General features: G+C 54.4%; 2 long non-coding RNA genes and 1 pseudogene across 4 annotated transcripts in view; 1 reads left to right on the forward strand and 2 right to left on the reverse strand.

Moving 5' to 3' along the window:
- The window catches only part of LOC146424275 (uncharacterized), a 45,912-nt gene that overhangs the window by 7,084 nt on the left and 17,627 nt on the right, over window positions 1–21,201 (reverse strand). The gene's annotated exons all lie outside the window — the stretch shown is intronic.
- Window positions 51–1,192, reverse strand: LOC146424277 (heat shock factor protein 5 pseudogene; annotated as a pseudogene).
- LOC146424278 (uncharacterized) overlaps window positions 7,839–21,201 on the forward strand; it is a 60,666-nt gene continuing 47,303 nt past the window's right edge. The window contains exons 1-3 of one of the 3 annotated variants that reach the window (XR_014847038.1): window positions 7,840–8,041; window positions 9,043–9,163; window positions 9,803–10,396. This is a non-coding gene — a long non-coding RNA (uncharacterized LOC146424278). Of the gene's footprint in view, window positions 8,042–9,042; window positions 9,164–9,802; window positions 10,397–21,201 lie in introns of all 3 variants that reach the window. The other 2 variants (XR_014847039.1, XR_014847037.1) reach the window with 2 other exon arrangements.

Raw genomic sequence — 21,201 nt, forward strand, 5'->3', positions numbered from 1 at the left:
ATGTAGAAGAAAGGAAGCAAAGGGAAGACTGGGTCACTATTGCTTCTCAGCTACGTTTCCCTTGGCAGCAACTGCACTTCTATCAGCAAAGAGAAAAGCTCAGATCCTCCCAAGCAGGGTAAGAAGAAAAAAATTCCCACATGTTCTGTGGCTTTGCAACAACCAATTTCCTGTCTGATTAGCTCTCCCCTATTCGTTCAACTGCCTGGGAAAACTGTCCCGCTGCAGTTCCTTGGCAGGAGGCAACTGCCAGAATCCCAACTGCCAGCTCTTTCCCCCTCAGCTCCAAAGGGACACGAGGCTCCCTCCAGCTGGGCCTGGCCACCATCGAGCCCTCGGCACTCACATGCAATCACGGAGAGCTCGCCAAGCGTGCCCATGGCCGGGCAAGGAGCAGCGGCAGCCACGGCGCGGGGCTGGGCCAGCTGCAGGCCGAGCGGGCCAGGCTGCTGTGAGCGCAGCCCCGGCGGGACTGTCCCGCAGCCCCCGGCAGCCCGGGGGGCACGGCACGGCACGGCACGGCACGGCACGGCACGGCACGGCACGGCACGGCACGGCACGGCACGGCACAGCTGCCTTGCCCAAGGACAGACAGCCCCTGGGCCGGCCGGGGCAGCTGCGCTGAGCAGCCCCAGCACGGGCAGTGCCCACGGCCAAAGCCCGCGCCACCCTCGCTGCCAGCCCGTCTTACCGGCCCCGCGGAGCTGCTGCAAGCGGCTGCGCACCTCCTTGGTGCACCTCCTTGCCGCACCTCCTTGGCTGGCCTTGCTCCGGCGCTCGATGCGGAGCAGGAGGTCGGGGCGGTCGCGGCGAAAGATTGGATTCCTGAAGTGGAGCCAGCTGCCGCCCTCGCTCGCCACCTTGTGGAAGCCATATAGATTTAGCTGGCGCACGAAGCTGCTGAAGTGCGTGGCTTTGAAGGTATCCGGTGCCGCCGCCGCCCCCTCGCCGCCCAGCCCGGGGGCGCCGGCCGGGCTGAGCAGCTCCCGCTCGAAGAGCGAGCGGTCGATGAGCAGCCCCCGGGCCAGGCTGTCCCAGCGCACGGAGCGGACGCGGGGGCTGTTCACCAGGTGCCACAGCTTGGCGGGGAAGGTGCGGGGGCTGAGCCCGGGGGGCAGAGGGGACTCGTCCATGTCGATCGCCGCTCGCAGACTGTGGCAGCAACGCCTCAGCGCAACGGCCCCGGCGCGGGCAGGACTTGGCGGGGACAAGCGACACGAGCCAGAGAGAGGCACAGCGCGGGCACAGCGCGGCCGTGGAGCTCCCGGGGCGCTGGCCGGGCACGGCGGGGCGGGCAAAGTCCCTTGCAAGGCCGCTGGCAGCAGTGGCGACCTCTCTCCCCTCGCTGCATCTCATCCCCGGGTCACCTTTGGCGACAAAAGGAAAGGACATTGCTCTGTCTTGCCTGCCGAAAGGATGAAGAGGAGACCCTTGAAGACATTCTTTTGGCCTCTTTTCCAGCCAGCTGGCTGGTTCTTTCTCCTCATCCCTGCCTGTCAGCAAGGGGCAGCAGTTTTGTCAGCATGCTCATCAAAGCTGAAATGCTGCCCCTAGGATGGATGTTGCTTTAGCCAAGGGATGAATGGCTTCCAGTTGGAGTCAGCTCACACTGGTGTCTCCACAAGAGGCTTTGCCTATTTCTTTCCTCAGGAATCATTTCTTGTCTTCCTGTCTTCCCCCATCTGGGGAGAGCAACAGTGCAAACCCCTTCCCCCATCTGGGGAGAGTAACAGTGCAAACCCCTCCTGCAGCCAAGTCTTGTCGATGCAGACTGCTCACAGAGTAGATCTTGCAATGGAAAGAGACTCCTCTGAGTTGGTGTTGGGAGGTGGAGGGGGAAGGTTTGTCCTGTGCTCACTTGAAGTCTTGTTGGGCAGCTGTTTTGCTCTGGCAGATAGACACCAGTGATGTATATCCAAGCCTTGCAGGTTCATTCATGAGCTTCCTGAGAGACCAAGGAGACTGAGGGATTGTTCTGTGGGCAGAAATTTCCATCTGGGAACTTTTTCAAATGCTTCGAATACATATTTTTTCTTTCCTCCACAGATATTGCCAAAATGTTTTGCTTCCAGAGAATCTTTTCCTTCTCTTTGGTGAACTTCCCTCTACTGCCCTTCCAAATCCGGCCATTTCCCAGGATTCCTTCCCAAACTCAGGAGTATCCCATGGCCTTCACTCTCCAGCTGGAACAGAAGGAAGCCCAGAGTTTGCTGTTGTGCGAGAGGAGTTTCTCTTTCTGTCCTGCTTTCCCTTTCGGATAGGTTTGTGTGCATCCATTTGGTAAAGGGAGGTTTAAACTTGGAAGGAGTTGGATTTCAAACTGTTCCATCCCCAAGGTCTTCTGTGGATATCCTTGGACAAAAGGCATCTTTGTGTGAGCTCCCAGTGTCCAGGTTAAGGAAGGAGGTTGATATTTCAGGGTTGTTGCTGCTGAAAACATTTGATGGAGCAAGGAGCTGGGAGTGGATACTTTTCTCACCTGCCTGCAGAAGAGGAAGCTGGAAAGTGGCAATTTTGTTTGAGGAGGTGGCCATCGGGAGTGTTCTCGCAGAGGTGGGCTGGCAGAGAGGCAGCAGGGGAGATTTCAGACAGGAGCAGCAGCCCCTGCCTGGGTCATGCTGCAGGGAACCCCAGGAGGGAGGTGTGAGAAGGGTTGTTTCTTTTTGTGCAGATCAGTGATCTTCTCCTCTTTCAAAAGAAAAGGTGGGAAGACTCTCAGGTCTTGTGCTCAACTGGCAGTGTTTTTGATTTGATGGTGGGTGGGAGACACAGATGCAAACACCAGCTGAAGGAATAATGTCATTTACTATAAAGCAAAAGTGCAATAAAAAATCAGAAGTGGATAAGCTAAGCAAAGCACCTCATCATTACTACGTCAGGTTGCCTCTAGTGATGAAGGAAGACATCACCAGATACCCAAATCCTTTCCCCCTCATCCAGATCTGCACCTCAGCTGGGGGAAGCTGTCCCAGCAAAGCCCTGGAGAGCCACAGCTGTACCTGGGAAATGCTGCGGTGCCAAGGTCTGCTTCTTGCCCTGGCCCTAGGCTGGTTTTTGCCCTTTTTGCCCTGGCCCCAGGCTGCCTTTTGGCTCTTCTGCTCTCGCTGGCCCTTGCTCGCCCTCACGTCTGCCCTGCCTCCCCGTGTCCCTGACCGACGCCCTGTCTGCTTCGTCCCTGCCTTGCTGCCCGAGCCACCTGAGTCCAGCCCTGCCTGCCTCCGATCAGGCCTCGCCGCCATCCCCACCATGCCCTGTGCAGGGTCCTGCAGCTCCTGCCCGATCCCCACTCACCACGTGTCCGGCCGCCCGTGGCCGCGGGAGCTGTGCCTGTGGAGCTGCACAGGCTCCCGGCTGGCAGTGCCCACAGCCTCTGCTGCTTGGGTGCGACAGCACTCCCCGACCCTCTGGGGGTAACGCCTGCTTTTCCTCTCTGCCTCCCCTCTCTCTCTCTTCCCCCATGATTTTCCATTTTCCTTCCTCCTTTTCTGTCTTTTCTAGTCCTCTTTAGCAGGGCAGCTCCCTTTTTTCTGTTACCAATAAACAGGTACAACATTGTCTCTGTAGACTAATTTCATCCTAGACCATCTGTTTTAAAAGAAATCTCTGCAGGTCCCCATAGTGGAACGGGACAGGTTGTTGACTCTCTAATGGGACAAGAGCCCATGCAGAGACATGGAGCATTGATAAATCATCCTGTGACAAGACCAGCTGCCCCTGCTGCCCTCTCTGCCTTTGCCATCTGCTGTCCTGGGGCTGTGCAGCTGCAGAAGATTTCCTGTGGGAAGAGGTGCTGCTGCCATGGCCCTCAGCCTCAGGCTGTGCCCCACAGGACATGGGTGCCACGGTGGGGCATGAGGGGAAGGGCAAAGGCACCAGGAGGCTGAGGAAGCACCATGCAGAGATTGTGTGAGGGAAAAACAACCAATTATTTACTTTTTTTCCTAAATGAAGGGTTAAAAGGACCGTTCCCTCAGTTTCCCTTCCCTTCCCTTCCCAAACCTTCCCTTCCCTTCCCAAACCTTCCCTTCCCAAACCTTCCCTTCCCTTCCCTTCCCTTCCCTTCCCTTCCCTTCCCTTCCCTTCCCTTCCCTTCCCAAACCTTCCCTTCCCAAACCTTCCCTTCCCAAACCTTCCCTTCCCAAACCTTCCCAAACCTTCCCTTCCCAAACCTTCCCCTTCCCAAACCTTCCCTTCCCAAAGCTTCCCAAAGCTTCCTTCCCAAACCTTCCCTTCCCTTCCTTCCCTTCCTTCCTTCCCAAACCTTCCCTTCCTTCCTTCCCTTCCTTCCCAAACCTTCCCAAAGCTTCCTTCCTTCCCAAAGCCTCCCTTCCAAACCTTCCCTTCCCTTCCCTTCCCTTCCCTTCCCTTCCCTTCCCAAACCTTCCCAAACCTTCCCAAACCTTCCCAAACCTTCCCAAACCTTCCCTTCCCAAACCTTCCCTTCCCTTCCCTTCCCAAACCTTCCCTTCCCCTCCATCTCCACATCCTTGGCCCAAGTGCTGCCAGAGGCAGTGGAGCTGTCCCAGGATCCCTGCCTGGTTTTGGTCTCCAGGATGACATTCAGAGGGACACCTGGAGCGCTTCCTAAAGAACTCCTGGTGGGATGGGCTGGGGATTTCTCCTCCCCGGGTGGCTCCTGCTTGGAGCTCTCCGCTCAGTGGAGTCCCGTTTGCTCAGCAGGCCTTTGCAGCGAGTTATTCCCCAGCGTGTGGCTCTGCTGCCATCCCAAATCTGCGGTTTCACTGCCAGCCTGACTGAGACTGGGGAAGCTGCTGGGCATGGCTGGAGAATTTCCCCCAGTCCCCTTAGCTCACTGCCAAAATCCTGCAACATCATCGTGTTTACATCTGCTCATTGCTTTTAAAAACAAAATGCTTATTTCAGTTTAAAAATGAAATTTATTGAAGATTGTTACACTTGCACTTCTGATGCACAAATACACAAAATTAGGTAAGTCTTGAGTTACAAAATTAAATTTCTTACAAATTCCTACGAACACAATGCTAATTAATTAATATACAAATATCATTTTTACAAAACCAATTTAATACAAATAGTTACCTCCACAGAGTCTAAATACAACTACAAAAAACAAATATACCTGTGTAAATAACCCTACACCTAGAACTAAATACATTCAATCATAAAACTATACAACTCTATACATATTTACATATAGCTGTATACTCTTAAAGAATAACAAAATAAAAATGCAGGCATAAGTGTAATTATATATAGGATACAATACATAAAGAAAAAAATATATAAAATACTGCTATTTACAAATCTACAGATAGCAATCTACTATTCTAAATACCCAGATACCTCTGACTACATCAATATAACTATATTGCTGTAGAAATGTATACATATATGCAAATATAAGTACAGCCCACTCCTTCTCAGAGAAAACCTTGGCTGTGGTCAGGAGCAGCTCTACATGTACACATGATGCAGGTGTACAAGGGAGAGCAAAATCAGAATGTCAATGCTGAAAACAAGAATAAAAATATTTTATTCATTCTCCTGACAATGTGCACAGGCAGGAACATTGTGACATCACCTCATGATGAAGGATGATGTCAGTGAGAAGCAGACTGTGACATCACCGAGTGCTGGATTGTGACATCTCAGCCCTCACTGCTTATATATGGGCGTGGGCAGAGCCAGGGCCAGGCTGGCTCCGTTCTGAACTCCTACCGAGCGCGACTGCGAGGTGTGGAGGATCGAGCCAGGTTTCTGTGGTGCTGAGTGGTGCCTGTTCTTGGCAGGTGCCAGTGCCAGACCCAGAGCAACCAGCAGTGTTTGCCCAGCCCTGCCTGCCTGGGGCAGCCGGGCACTGCGTGTGCTTGCAGCACTGAAGGGAAACGTCCCCTGCGTTGGACGTGGGGCAGGTGACAGGGCTGTAGGGAGGTGGGAGGGTGTCCTTCTCCTTCCTCCCCTCTCCTGCAGGGTGTGACCCCAGCGAAGGAGAACAGCTCCTGATCCTCAGCCCTCCCCAACATGCTGCAGAGGCCAAATATGGCCACAGAGACAGGTGGCAACTGTGCCATCTGCCAGGACACCTTTGCTGACGTGGCTTCTGCTCTTCCTTGTGGCCACCGTTTCTGCCGGGGCTGCATCCTGCCGTGGACACACATAAATCCCGTGTGCCCACTGTGCAGAGGAGCAATAGAGACTGTCAGGTTTTCTGATGATGCAGGTGACTATCTGGAGATAGTCATCACAGCCCCTGAGCAGCTGCCAGCGGCCACCAGCCAGGCAGGGAGAGCTCCAGGTGGCCAGGACAGGAACAGTCCCCATCCCCCTGTGCCGCCCCATCCCTCTTCTCCTCAGGAGACACCAGCCCGAGCTGTCGGCGGTGTCCTGCCTGAGGTCTGGGCACAACTTTTCCGTCAGCGAAGAAATGTGCTGCAGATGTGGATGTGCACCAGGATGGAGACCATCTACGGGGAGCGGTGGTGGCTGGCAGAGATCTCACAGAGCTGCATCTCTGCACACTCGCTGTGCCCGCGCTGTGCCCGCGCTGTGCCTCTCTCTGGCTCGTGTCGCTTGTCCCCGCCAAGTCCTGCCCGCGCCGGGGCCGTTGCGCTGAGGCGTTGCTGCCACAGTCTGCGAGCGGCGATCGACATGGACGAGTCCCCTCTGCCCCCCGGGCTCAGCCCCCGCACCTTCCCCGCCAAGCTGTGGCACCTGGTGAACAGCCCCCGCGTCCGCTCCGTGCGCTGGGACAGCCTGGCCCGGGGGCTGCTCATCGACCGCTCGCTCTTCGAGCGGGAGCTGCTCAGCCCGGCCGGCGCCCAGGGGCCTGCCCCGCACACCTTCCGAGCCACGCGCTTCGCCAGCTTCGTGCGACAGCTGTATCGCTACGGCTTTCGCAAGCTGCAGGGCGATGCCGGCGCCTGGCTCCACTACAGCAACCCCAGGTTTCGCCGGGACCGCCCCCAGCTCCTGCTGCGCGTCAAGCGGCGGAGGGAGGTCAAGAAGCGGCGGCGCCAAGCGGCTGCCGGGCCGGGCGGCTTCAGGCGCCCTCCGTGCAGCTTCCACCTGCTGCACAGGGAGCGGCCGCTGCCGGCCGGCCCCGCCGGGCATCTCCCCAGCGCCGGTGAGAGCACGGGGCTGGGAGCTGCGGGCTTTGGCCGAGGGTGGCGCGGGCTTTGGCCGTGGGCGCTGCCCGTGCTGGGGCTGCTCAGCGCAGCTGCCCCGGCCGGCCCAGGGGCTGTCTGTCCTTGGGCAAGGCAGCTGTGCCCCCGTGCCGTGCCGTGCCGTGCCGTGCCGTGCCGTGCCGTGCCGTGCCGTGCCGTGCCGTGCTCCCCGGGCTGCCGGGGGCTGCGGGACAGTCCCGCCGGGGCTGCGCTCACAGCAGCCTGGCCCGCTCGGCCTGCAGCTGGCCCAGCCCCGCGCCGTGGCTGCCGCTGCTCCTTGCCCGGCCACGGGCACGCTTGGCGAGCTCTCCGTGAGTGCGTGTGAGTGCCGAGGGCTCGGTCGTGCTCAGGGCCAGCTGGAGGGAGCCTCGTGTCCCTTTGGAGCTGAGGGGAAAACCCCTGGCAGTTGGGGATCTGGCAGTTGGGGTTCTGGCAGCTGCCTCCTGCCAAGGAATTGCACAGGGACAGTTTTCTGAGACAGTTGAAAGAACAGTGGAGAGCTAAATAGACCAGGAATTGGTTGTTTGAAACCCACAGAATATATTTGGTTGCTGTTCTTGCTCACCCTTCTTGGAAGGATCTTAGCTTTTCCCTGGTGGAAGTACAGTTGCTGCCAAAGGAAACATAGCCGCGGAGCAATACTGACCCAGTCTTCCCTTTGCTTCCTTTCTTCCTTCCTCTTCTCCTGCTGCACAGCTGCCTCATGGCAGCATCTCAGTGCTGCCTCGCCTGAGAGTTCCGAGCTGCCTCCAGGCCCTTCCAGGACAAGTCCAGCAGCAACAGCCTGCAGCTCCCCATGGCATGGATGTGAGGAAGAGGAATTACCGATATGGCATCCTGACGTGGTTCTGCGGAAACTGAGGGAGATCAGGAGATCCATGTCTGAAAGGCATCAGGTAACTCCATTGGATGTCAACGAAAGGAGGTGGACTGATAGCTTTGAATGTTGTTGTATGGCTGACAAGGAGAGGTTTATTGAATTGAATTTATTTAATTAAAATTTAGTTATTTAATTATTCTGGGTGAAGCAAAATTTCTAAAAGAAGAGGGAATGAAAAAGTCACCCCCCTTTAGTGAACATGTAGGGTGTGAGCCTGTGTTTGCCAAGTTTGGGGCTCATTTATCTGGGAAGAATCCCTAGTGCAAGGGCATCGTTCATGGTCATGATTTTTAGGTTCTAAGAGACTTTGTTTGATGTAAAATAACAGACGAGTGTTTAGAGAATTGCCACTGGAGGCAAAGTCTCCCCAGCAGGGAGGGGCATGCGAGAGGAGCCTGTGTTACAGCACCAGCTGTGGGCTGTGCCTCCTTTTGGCTGGAAGGCCAAGGCAGAGCCAGGGCTGGGCTGCAGCTGCTGCTGCTGTGTGAGCCCTGCCGTGCGTGTAGGCGCTGCCAGAGCCGTGTGAGGGGATGTGCTGCAGCTGCAGCTTTCTTGTGCTCTCAGCAGCCTCCAGTCAAGTGTGTATCTGGGAAATCCTCAGCTGGGCAAACTGGCCAGTCTTGCTCTCTGGGTTCCGGAGCTCAGGCACCTTCCTCTTGGGCATCTCTGTGCCAAGAGATGTGTGTTCCCGTCCAGTGGCGGCAAAGCTGCAGCCTGGATGAGGCTGTTGTGCTCAGGGCAGTGGAGGGAGGAGCACATCCCTGTACCAGGAGCTGGCAGGACTAGTTCCTTAGTGCCCACGTCATGTGTTCAGTGTGGCCCCCACGTTCAACCTTGTCAGCTTTGACAGCTTTTGGATGTGTTTGAGAAGTCAATCTTCTCCACTGTTGAAGGCATTTGGGAGCCAGACTTCCTGTGTGGGAAGAAGGGATGAAGTGTGTCAGCCATGGAGTTGTTGAACCAGGTGCTTTGTGTAATTGGCAAGAACGGTTTATTTCTTTGTCTTTTTCCTTCAAGGAGAGCACTGGTGTCACCCCAGAGTCTTCAGGAGGGGAGCCTGAGAACAAGGATCCAGCAGAGAGAGCTTTGCCTGGCACCGTGAGCCATGGGAACAGTTCCCTGGAGCCCGAGGAGCTTGGTAAGGAGAGAGCCCAGCTTGGTTTTGAGAGGTCTGAGGTGGCTGCTGTGAGCCTGCTTCTGGCAGGAAGGGAGATCAGAGGAGTTCTTGTCTGCAGGCTTGGTGCTTCCTGGTGCCTTGAGCTCAAGCAGGGCACTGGCACAGCCTCCCCGCTGGAGCCCTGCCCTGCACGCTTCTCTGGAGGCACTGACCCTGAGTCCTGGGCTGTGGAAGGAGAGCAGAGAATAAAGCTGACCTTCTGGCACTTGTGTCACCAAGCTGGCTGTCCCAATTTGGTTCATTATTCATCTGACAGTACCTTTCAGCTTCAGCCATTTCAGTGAGGACTGAGGGCTCTCTGTCAGCACAGAGAAAGAACAAGGCTGAGCTTCTCTGTGTGAGCTGGGACTGTGTGTGTTTCAAGCTCTCCTTGATGCCTTTTGCACTGCGAGTGCTGAGACTCTTTTGGGATACTTCAATACTTTACACAGATTGGGAAACTTGGAAGGATCCCTGTTCTTTAAAGTGTAGGCTTCAAATGCCCAAGTTAGAGTCTGCCTTTCAGGCCATATTTAACCATACCTGATAGAAGTACAATTGCTGCTAAAGGGAAATGTGCACAAGAGCCAATATTGACTCAGTGTTCCTTTTGCTTCCCAGACACTCATGTCCTATCCACCTCTCCGGAAGAGCTGCCCTGTGTGGGAGGAACAGACAGAGACAGAGCCTATGAACATCAGGCAGGTGTAATGTCTCTGTCTGTAATTACAGCTATAGATGTATATAATTTCTATTTATATGTTTTCATTGTAGTAATTGTAGATCTGTATAGATAAATTTTGATATGTAGTTGTAGATGTATATAGTTTCTGTTTTATATATGTAGTCATAGAAGTGCATAGTTTCATTTATACATGTGTAGTTACATTTTGATATATATAGTTCTAGTTATTAATGGGTATAGTTATATTTATAATTCAGGGGTATATGGAGGTTTAGGTACACAGATTACTATTGGTATAAACATGGGCTGCTTTTTAACCACTTTCTCTGCTTTGCTTCCTCTCTCACCTCTTGCTTTTCCCCCTGTGCCCCCTCTGTCCCCTCTTCCCGTGCTGGGTCCGAGCTGGCAGCCGGGCCGGGCGGAGCAGCAGTTGGAGCCCCAGGTGTCCCTGCAGCGGTGGGAGCAGCTGGTGTCCCCCGAGGAGCTGCTGAAGGATGGTGAGACTGAGGGGCTGAGGGGGCTGAGGAGAGGTGACACTGAAGGGATGGAAATGTTGAGGTCGTGGTGGGGCTGAGGGGTGTGGGAGAGCAGAGGGGATGGTGGGGATGGAGGGAACCTAGGAGAGCAGGGGGGAGCTGTGGGGCTGAGGTGTGTGGAGGAGCTGATGGGGATGGTGGGGGCTGAGGGGACAGGGAAGTGGTACAGTCTGAACTGGGTGGGGTGTAAGGGGACAGGGTGGGTTTGAAGGGACTGAGTGGGGTGAGAGGACTGTGGGGGTGTGAAGGGCCTGGGAGGCTGCAGGTTTGCTGAGGGGATGGCAGGGCTGAGGGGATGGAGGGAGCCAGCAGGGAGCTCAGAGGGGTCCAGGACTGCTGCTCTGCCAGGCCTTGGAACCAATTCCAGAGCCTCCACTTTTTCCACAGCTGCCCTGAAAGTCCTCGAGAACATCGGAGAGTGACAAGAACCATCAGGGAGAAGCTGAAGGGCACCAGCAAGAGCAGTGAACAGGGAGCTGCTGCTGCTGCCCCCCGAGAGCCTGGGTGAGGCCACAGGGCCGGTGAGGCAGGCTGGGCTGAGGGTGGCACAGGCTTTGGCCGTGGGCACTGCCCGTGCTGGGGCTGCTCAGCGCAGCTGCCCGGCTGGCCCAGGGGCTGTCTGTCCTTGGGCAAGGCAGCTGTGCCGTGCCGTGCCGTGCCGTGCCGTGCCGTGCCGTGCCGTGCCGTGCCGTGCCGTGCCGTGCCCCCCGGGCTGCCGGGGGCTGCGGGACAGTCCCGCCGGGGCTGCGCTCACAGCAGCCTGGCCCGCTCGGCCTGCAGCTTTTTCTTTCTCACCCTGCTGGGGAGGCTCTGAGATTTTCTCTTCCCTCACACAAGTGCAGGTGCTGCCCAGGGAAATGTCCTGATACTGACTCAGTGTTCCCTTTGCTTCCCAGATGTTCCATCTGCTGTCCCAGTCCAGGAGGGCTGCGCTGCACGGGAGGAAGAGACAGAGGGAGAACGAGTGAAGATGGGGCTTCTGAAATTCCTCCACATATATTTATAGATTTATATAATTATGTATAAATACATGGATATTTAGATAGGTAGATTGATGTTTGTATAGGTATATTTCTATTTCTATTTATTGATGTCTGGTTTTAATTTTATGTCTGTGCTAAGTTTTAATAATATAATATAATATAATATAACATAACATAACATAATATATATCTATTATGTAATAAATTAGTTTTGTTACACTGAAGTTGATATTTGAATATTTTTTGATTGTGTGGTTTTAGAAATCTGTAATAAATTTAAATCTTTAACTTATTTGATATTTGTGTATTTATGTATCAAGTGTAACAATCTTCAATAAATTAAATTTTTTATCTGAAATAAGCATTAAGTTGTGTTTTTCAAAACAATGAGCAGATGTAAACACGGTGATGTTGCAGGATTTTGGCAGTGAGTGAAGGGGACTGGGGGAAATTCTCCAGCCATGCCCAGCAGCTTCCCCAGTCTCAGTCAGGCTGGCAGTGAAACCGCAGATTTGGGATGGCAGCAGAGCCACACGCTGGGGAATAACTCGCTGCAAAGGCCTGCTGAGCAAACGGGACTCCACTGAGCGGAGAGCTCCAAGCAGGAGCCACCAGGGGAGGAGAAATAATTTACAATGAAACAGAGGGAGAAAATGTGGCAAAACAGATGTGAGGATACTCTGGGAGTCTGATGAAATGCTCTAAATCAGTGCTGTCTAGGTAAATCGTCAGCAAAAATGATTTGTTAATAACTTAACACCATCCATGAAAGATGAATGACACTTCCCTCTTGTTTTGGAAGTGCAACATGTCCTTATTCCTGAGAAGTTTTGCCCTTCAGCACCTCCCTCATTCACATTAAGTAAAAAGCTTAGGTACTACCACTTGTCACCATGAATGAAAGCAGCCCTGCCCTGGTGACAGCCTTTGCAAAGTCTTCCCTCCTCCTGTCCCCACATCTCACAAACAGAACCATCCCCTTCCTGCCCAAAGTGAGCCTGAGGTGAGTGAGGGCTTCAGGAACTCAGGAGGCTGCAATACCACCACAGGTAGAAAGGTTTTGGAAAGCTTTTTATGAAGCATCAGTAAACTGTGGATTTGCCAGTCTTCCCCTGGAATAATGTTCCACTCATGAATGATCTTGGAGGCCTCTGTGCCTCCAGCTCACACAGATTTCACTGTCAAGTTTGGGTTTTTTTCTTGGCTTGAATAGGGGAAAGTGAAAATTGTAATGTTTAGAGTGAAATTTCAGCTTTGGTGTAGCTGGATTTGCACCATTATTTGCTTTGCAAAGTAGAGTAAAAGCTTTACATTCCCAACAGAAGCTAACTGGCAGCCCACACAGGGAGCTGAAGGAGGCCCAGGTGGGCTTGCTGCATGCTGGTCCAAGGGGAAAGTTGGAACCAAATCCCCTTTTCTTGCAGATTGAGCCTCTGTGTCTTGCTGTCTCCAGGGCAGTCTGGGGTAAGACATGCTAACCCAGCCAGGAACTGTGGATATGTGAGTTCTGACAGCGACCTGCTTCTCCAGAGTGAGGGACAAGGCCAGCCCCAAAGCCAGTGCTGAAAGGTGTTCTTGGTGCTGGAACAGGCCAGGCTGGCCTTGTGCAGGGATGGCCTGCAAAGGGGACCTTCCCACCTTGGGCTGCTGGCAAAGGGCAGCTGGTGGCCTTCCAGCAAATGCTTCTTTTGTCCAGCTCTTGCAAATGTTCCAGCCAGCATTAATTCCTGCTGCTCACACCAGCCCCTTTCCAAGCAGGAGGAGTTTTGTGGAGGCAGTCTGACAGCTTAGTGGCAGGAGAATAAAAGACTCAGCTGCGTGTTGCAAAAACAGGAAAAGCAGATCCTCCTGCAGCAGCAGGTTGGAGAGTCCCACGTCCCCTCAGCATCGTGATGTCACTGTCCTGTACCCTCTGTGCCCTGAGCCCAGGAAATGTCACCCTTTGGCACCACCAGTGACAAGATTTCTGCTTTGGCCAGACACTGCATTGTCTCCAGGCTCCCCTGGGCTCTGTCCAGCCCAGACAGCTCCAGCCCTGGGGCAGCTCTCTCCCAAGCAGGAGAGCACAGCCCGCTTTGGTGCAGCTTCTCTTCAGCTCACGGTGCCAGGAGCTGCTTTGTGTGGGGTGAAGCCCCACGGCTGCACTGCTGCTGGGGCAGAGTGCAGGGACAGCACAGGGACAGAGGCCAGCCCTGGGCACAGGTCACTGCAGGGTCCCTCAGCTTCACGGAGTACAGACAGTTCTGGAGACAACAAAAGCCCAGAAAATCTGCACAACTGGCAACCAGGGGGATACAAAGGAGCTTGTGGGCAGACTTTGAGAAGAAAACCTCTAAAAGCAAACTCAGGTGGACCTGAGGCCAGGTTGGCAGGAAGGGCTTACCAACATCAATGGGTTCCTCCTCCCAGTGAAGAGGAGGAAATCCCAACCAAATCCATCTCAGACCTCCCAGCAAGAGACCCACGACACCGAGGGCTCCCCGTGAGCCCCAGACTCTGGCTGTGAGCTGTGGCTCCTGGGAAAGCATTTGAAGGGCCAGCAGAGCACAGAGAGGTGCTGGGGGTGTTTCTGTATTCCCTTCTCACTGCACTGCTGGGGCTTTTCAGCATCAGTTCATCCCAGGGCTGTGTGAGTGGCACAAGTGCCCCACATGTAACAACATTGTTGTATGTCAATAAAATTCCTGCACATACTCATAGCCCAAATGCGTGATATCTTACCAGGCATCTCCTTTTTCTTTTTGAAATCAATCAATTTAAAGGGTGTGATGGTGATTTATTTGATTTAGACATTTATTATAAGCATACTGAGGTAAGAGTTGGCACTAAATTTTGAGCCAATACCATAATTATAGAAAGCACTCCCAAATGAAGTCAAGAATTATCTATTGTTTTCATGTTTGCACATGATATTTGAGTTGCCTTTCACTTATTCCAATACAACAGAGAATATTCCAAATCTTTTTAGCATTTATCTACAATGTGCAGCAATCTTTTCATTTAAACCTTACCTGCTCTTTGAGACCAAAATATATAAACATGCTGATCAACAAAAATACCCAACAAATCAACAAACAAATTGTAGACAACATGATACTGAAGTTCTAGGTAAAACACATCTGTGAGGAGCCAATTTGGTTTTGATTTGTCTCAACACTGACTGTCAGATGCCTGTGAGGGAGGGATTGCACATGTGCCACTTGCAGCAGGCAGCTAGGAGAGGATGGCTGAAAGCCTTGTCTCTGGGGAGACTTTGCCTGGCAACCATTTCTTGTCTCACATGGACAGGCAGTCAGCAGGGGACAACCAAGGACACTGTACCCTGCAGAGACATTCTCCAGCCAGATGGTGAAAGGTCTCTCCATCACTGGACTGCAGGGAAATGCTGGACTGGGCCAAGGGACTCCTGTCAGCAGGCAGACCTTGGGAAGGGCCAGGGGCTATAAAGTAACTGTGTCACAAACTCGCGGGCTTGGTGACTCTGGGCCTTTTTCATGTCTTGTCTTTTGTGGGTTTGGAGCTCTGGCTTTGTGCTTGGGGCCTTTTGTGTCCTGTCTTTTGGGCTTTTTGAGTCTGGGGGCCTTTTGTGTCTTGTGGTTTTACTTTGGTTCCAGGCTCCTGAGGTCTTTATCAGGTCTCAGATACAACATTGTCCCAGTAGACTTAATTTCACCCTAGACCATCGGTTTGAAAAGGACTCCTTGCAGTTCCCCATAGTGGAACACGACAAGTGGCCATGCAGAGACATGCAGAGACATTGGAGCATTGATAAACCATCCTGTGACAAACCCAGCTGCCCCTGCTGCCCTCTCTGCCTTTGCCATCTGCTGCCCTGGGGCTGTGCAGCTGCAGATTTCCTGTGGGAAGAGGTGCTGCTGCCATGGCCCTCAGCCTCAGGCTGTGCCCCACAGGACATGGGTGCCACGGTGGGGCATGAGGGGAAGGGCAAAGGCACCAGGAGGCTGAGGAAGCACCATGCAGAGACTGTGTGAGGGAAAAACAACCAATTATTTATTTTTTAACCAAAAAAAAGGGTTAAAAGGACATTGCTAGTCCTACTGGTGGAGGGGCCTCTTGCAGGGGTGGGGAGATTCCTGAGGCTCAGGGGCTCTTCTCTTTGGGGGATGCTGAGGATGCCTTCCCTTCCCTTCCCAAACCTTCCCTTCCCAAACCTTCCCTTCCCAAACCTTCCCTTCCCAAACCTTCCCAAACCTTCCCTTCCCAAACCTTCCCTTCCCAAACCTTCCCTTCCCAAACCTTCCCAAACCTTCCCTTCCCAAACCTTCCCTTCCCAAACCTTCCCAAACCTTCCCTTCCCAAACCTTCCCTTCCCTTCTCTTCTTTTCTCTTCTTTTTTCTATCCTTTCCTTTCCTTTCCTTTCCTTTCCTTTCCTCTTACTCTTTTCTTTTTTCTTACTCCTTTCTTTTTTCTTCCTCCTTTCTTTTTTTTCTCTTCCCCTTTCTTTTCTTTTTTTCTTTTTTCTCTTTACACTTTTCTTCTTTTTTCTTTTCATATTTTTTCATATCTTTTCCTATCTTTTTTTTTCTTCTCCTTTCGTATCATTTTTTTTCCTTTCCTTTCTTTTCTATCTAAAAATTTCACTCTTTTCTTTCTTTACCATTATTTTCATTTGGTTCTTTAACTTTTTTTCTTTCCTTTCTTTTTTCTTTTCCCTTTCGTCCCTTCCAGTCTTTTCTTCTATTTTACCTTCTCCTTCCCTTCCCATCCTGAAGCTTCTCTTCCCAAAGCTTCCCTTCCCGAAGCTACCGGAAGAGTCCTGAAGCGTCCCTAAGCTTCCCTAAGCTTCCCGTCCCTAACCTTCCCTAAGCTTCCCATCTCTAACCTTCCTTTCCCATCCCTAAGCTTCCCTTCCCGAAGCTTCCCTTCCCTTCTCTAAGCTTCCCTTCCCCTCCATAATTTTTCCATCCTTTCCCTAAGCTACCCTCAGTTTCCCTTCCCTACGCTTACCTTCCCTTCCCTAACCTTCCCTTCTCTAACCTTCCCTTCCATTCCCCTCCATAATTTTTCCTTCCGTTCCCTAAGCGTCCCTCAGTTTCCCTTCCCTTCCCTTCCCTTCCCTTCCCTTCCCTTCCCTTCCCTTCCCTTCCCTTCCCTTCCCAAAGCTTCCCAAACCTTCCCTTCCCTTCCCTTCCCTTCCCTTCCCAAACCTTCCCTTCCCAAACCTTCCCAAACCTTCCCAAACCTTCCCTTCCCAAACCTTCCCTTCCCAAACCTTCCCTTCCCTTCCCAAACCTTCCCTTCCCAAAGCTTCCCAAACCTTCCCAAACCTTCCCTTCCCAAACCTTCCCTTCCCAAACCTTCCCTTTCCTTACCAAAGCTTCCCTTCCCAAACCTTCCAGAACATTCCCTTCCCTTCCCTTCCCTTCCCTTCCCTTCCCTTCCCAAAGCTTCCCAAAGCTTCCCAAAGCTTCCCAAAGCTTCCCAAAGCTTCCCAAAGCTTCCCTTCCCAAAACTTCCCTTCCCAAAGCTTCCCTTCCCAAAGCTTCCCAAACCTTCCCAAACCTTCCCAAACCTTCCCAAACCTTCCCTTCCCTTCCCAAACCTTCCCTTCCCTTCCCAAACCTTCCCTTCCCTTCCCTTCCCAAAGCTTCCCTTCCCAAAGCTTCCCTTCCCAAAGCCCTTCCCAAACCTTCCCTTCCCAAAGCCTTCCCAAAGCTTCCCCTCCCAAAGCCTTCCCTTCCCTTCCCAAAGCTTCCTTCCCCTTCCCAAAGCTTCCCTTCCCAAAGCTTCCTTCCCAAACTTCCTTCCCAAAGCTTCCCTTCCCTTCCCTTCCCTTCCCAAAGCTTCCCTTCCCTTCCCTTCCCAAAGCTTCCCTTCCCAAAGCTTCCCTTCCCAAAGCTTCCCTTCCCTTCCCAAAGCTTCCCTTCCCAAAGCTTCCCTTCCCTTCCCAATGCTTCCCTTCCCAATGCTTCCCTTCCCAAAGCTTCCCTTCCCTTCCCAAAGCTTCCCTTCCCTTCCCATACCTTCCCAAACCTCCCCAAACCTGCCCAAACCTTCCCTTCCCAAATCTTTCCAAACCATCCCTGTCCAAAGCTTCCCTTCCCAAACCTTCTCATCCCAAAGCTTCCCTTCCCAAACCTTCCCAAACCTTCCCAAACCATCCCAAACCTTCCCTTCCCAAAATTTCCCAAAGCTTCCGAAACCTTCCCAAACCTTCCCTTGCCAAAGCTTCCCTTGCCAAGCCTTCCCAAAGCTTCCCTTCCCTTCCCAAACCTTCCTTTCCCAAACCTTCCCTTCCCTTCCCAAACCTTCCCTTCCGAAACTTTCCCTTCCCAAACCTTCCCAAACCATCCCAAACCTTCCCAAACCTTCCCTTTCCAAAACTTCCCTTCCCTTCCCTTCCCTTCCCTTCCCTTCCCTTCCCTTCCCTTCCCTTCCCTTCCCTTCCCTTCCCAAAGCTTCCCAAAGCTTCCCAAAGCTTCCCAAAGCTTCCCAAAGCTTCCCTTCCCTTCCCAAAGCTTCCCTTCCCTTCCCTTCCCAAAGCTTCCCAAACCTTCCCAAAGCTTCCCTTCCCTTCCCAAAGCTTCCCTTCCCTTCCCAAAGCTTCCCTTCCCTTCCCAAAGCTTCCCTTCCCTTCCCAAACCTTCCCTTCCCAAAGCTTCCCTTCCCTTCCCAAAGCTTCCCTTCCCTTCCCAAAGCTTCCCTTCCCTTCCCAAAGCTTCCCTTCCCAAAGCTTCCCAAAGCTTCCCAAAGCTTCCCAAAGCTTCCCAAAGCTTCCCTTCCCTTCCCAAAGCTTCCCTTCCCAAAGCTTCCCTTCCCAAAGCTTCCCTTCCCAAAGCTTCCCTTCCCAAACCTTCCCTTCCCTTCCCAAAGCTTCCCTTCCCAAAGCTTCCCTTCTCATCCCAAAGCTGCCCTTCCCTTCCCAAAGCTTCCTAAAGCTTCCCTTCCCTTCCCAAAGCTTCCTTTCACTTAGCTTCCCGAAGCTTCCCTTCCCGAAGTTTCCCTTCCCTTCCCTAAACTTCAGTTCCAAGCTCTGTGCCCAAGCCTTGGCCGCAGACATGGCCGAAGATGGCCAGCCTTGTGCCCAGCAGGGGCCTGGCTCTCTCAGCACTGCAGGCACCCAGAGGGGAGCAGAGGCAGCGCCTGCCCTGCCCAGCACCTCTCCTGCCCCGGGCAGCCCCATGGCAGCTCAGCAGGCACACTCTGGTGCTGCAGAAGAGGAGATGGAGGAGGAAGGAGGAGACCCACAAAACTCTGGCTGCACAGGGAGAAAAGGCCCCAGGTTCTCCTGCTTTCATTGAGGAGGTGCCATCGGCAGGGACACAGAGCCCTGTTCCTGCCCCACACAGCCCCCCAGAGGAGCCAGCCAGAGGAGCAGAGGCACCTGGAGCCCAGCATGTGCCCCGAGAAGGCAGTAACTACCAAGAACAACCAGACTGGGAAGAGTACACTGGCCAAGAGCTTTCTGGAGAGCAAGGCTCCATTGCCCAGGAGGTGTTCAAAGGTACCAATGGGAAGAGACCATCGGTGCAGTCCGGCTGGGAGGACACCAGTGACCAAGAGGTGGCATGGGACGGCTGGCAAGATGCAAGCGTCCAGGGCGAGGGACCCAAGGCTTGCAGCGGGAGCACGACGAGCGGCAAGAGGACAAGTGGGACGATGTGAGCCTCCCGGAACTCCTTGAGAAAGAAGCAGAGGCCAGGGAGCAAAGACCAGTAGTTCTTTCAATAGGTGAGCTCCCCATGTCCGTCTCCTCAGAGGCTTGGGTTGACCTCCTGTCACTAGAGTCGGGCACCCAAGTGCCCCAGGAGAGCCGCCGTGGCAGCAGCAAGCATCTCCCGGGACTCGTCTGTGCCGCAGGTGTGAGCCATGGAGCAGGACAAGGCAAGGCCCAAGTCGCAGTCCCCCAGCCCCTGGCCTGCCCCGCTGGGAGCCCAGGCCAGCAGCGAGCAGCAGCAGCAGGAGGCAGAGAGGGGTTCGGTCGTGGCACAGCGAGAGACCGAGGAGGGAGCCTTGGCTGGGGAGCTGGAGCTTCCCCAGTGGGACCATGGGCAAGAGGCAGAGGTCTCCCCTGGAGATATACAGCAAGAAGAGAGCCCAGGGCCAGCCTGTGCTGAGCCGCGGCTGATCCAGGAAATCTCCAGCTGGGAAGATGCGAGCGTCCAGGCCATGGGGCCCAAAGCTTGCAGAGGGAGGACGACGAGTGGGAAGAGGACGAGTGAGACGATGTGAGCCTCCTGGAACTTGTCGAGGAAGAAGCAGAGGCCAGGGAGCAAAGAGCAGTGGTTTTGACAATAGGTGGGCCCACCGCCAGAGGATCGGTGCCCGCGGCCAGCCCCGGGCCGGGCCTGCAGATGGTGGCCGAGCCAGAGTGCCCGGCACCATGAGGGAGCTGCACGGGCGGCCTTGGCCAGGCCGTGGCCCTGCGGCCTGAGCCGGCCCCAGCTGCTTCCGAGCATCCCCAGGGCTGTCCCCAGGGCTGTCCCCAAGGCCAAGTGGTGCCCAAGAGTGTGGTGGCCCAAAAGCAGCACCCGTGGGGGTGCTTTGGTGCCTGTGCCTGAAGTAAGGAGCAAAGGAGATTTTGCTTAGAAGACCTGGTCCACTCCCAATTCCATCCAAAAGCCAGCAGTTTCTCACAGGCATTTTGCATCGTTGGAAGAAGCGGGTCACACCAAGGGGCTGGAAGCCTTTCCTTTTGCCTTGCCTTTTCTGTCCCGGGGCTGCTCCTCGCCACTTGCGCTGCCTGCGCCTGTTGCAGGGGGGCCGAGGGTGGCCCTTTGCCACACGGGCGCCTTGTGTCAGGGCCCTTGCTCTGTGATGCGGGGCGTGACGGGGCCAAATGCCCTTGTGACATCAGAGAGCCCCGCCCTGGCTGAGGGAATCCAAGGGGCACTGCAGGGCCCTGCCGTGGCCAGTGCCAGGAGAGCCGCCGTGGCAGCAGCAAGCAGCTCCCGGGACTCGTCTGTGCCGCAGGTGTGAGCCACGGAGGAGAACAAGGCAAGGCCCAACTCACAGCCCCCCAGCCTCTTGGCCAGCTGCCTGGAGGAGCAGGCCCTCAGCGGGCAGTGCCTGGGGGCTATGGGCAGCTCAGTCCTGCCGCTGTCAGAGACTGAGGACGAGGAGGAAGGGGCCTTTGTCCCCATGCACCAAGATTGGGAATAGCATGTGGAGGAAGAGCTTTCCCCACAGGCAGATGGCAGCGGCCGAGAGCTTTGCCTGGGGGAAGAAGCGACCAGGAGAGATTTTCAGCTAGGGCAGGCGGAAATGACAATTCAGCAAGTGTTCCCCTGGGGAGCTGTGAGACACCAGGAGTGGCAGCAGTGGGAGGGAGGTGTGACAGTGCAGTGGGCAGATGGGACACAGCAGCAGCTGTGCCAGTGGGCACAAAGTGTCACAGTGCAGGAGCTGTACCACTGGCACCAAGAGGAGGAGGACAGATGCCCAGAGTCGTCCCCGTGGGAAGAAGAGGAGCCAGGTGTAGAGGTGTGCCAGTGCGAAGGGGAGGGATTCCAGGAAGTGTCTCCTTTGGAAAAAGCTGTGCCAGGCCATGTGCACACACCGCCATGGGAAGAGGACGAGAGAGAGCCTGATTTGTCCGAAGCAGGAGACAAGAGCCACCAGGAGCTATCCCAAGAGGACAGTGTCCAAGGGGTGTCCCGTTAGGAAAAAGACAGGCCTGAGGCAAAGCTGTTGAGGGGGGAAGAAAGCGTGAGCAGCCCGGCAGGACTGTCCCACCAGGGAGAAGGTGTCAGTGCCAAGCTCTGGGCCCAAGCCTTGGCCGCAGAGAAGGACGAGGATGGCCAGCCTTGTGCCCAGCAGGGGCCTGGCTCTCTCAGCACTGCAGGCACCCAGGG

Source organism: Lichenostomus cassidix, chromosome Z (genome assembly GCF_008360975.1).
Source record: "Lichenostomus cassidix isolate B80296 chromosome Z, HeHo_3.0, whole genome shotgun sequence".
Classification (NCBI taxonomy): Eukaryota; Metazoa; Chordata; class Aves; order Passeriformes; family Meliphagidae; genus Lichenostomus; species Lichenostomus cassidix.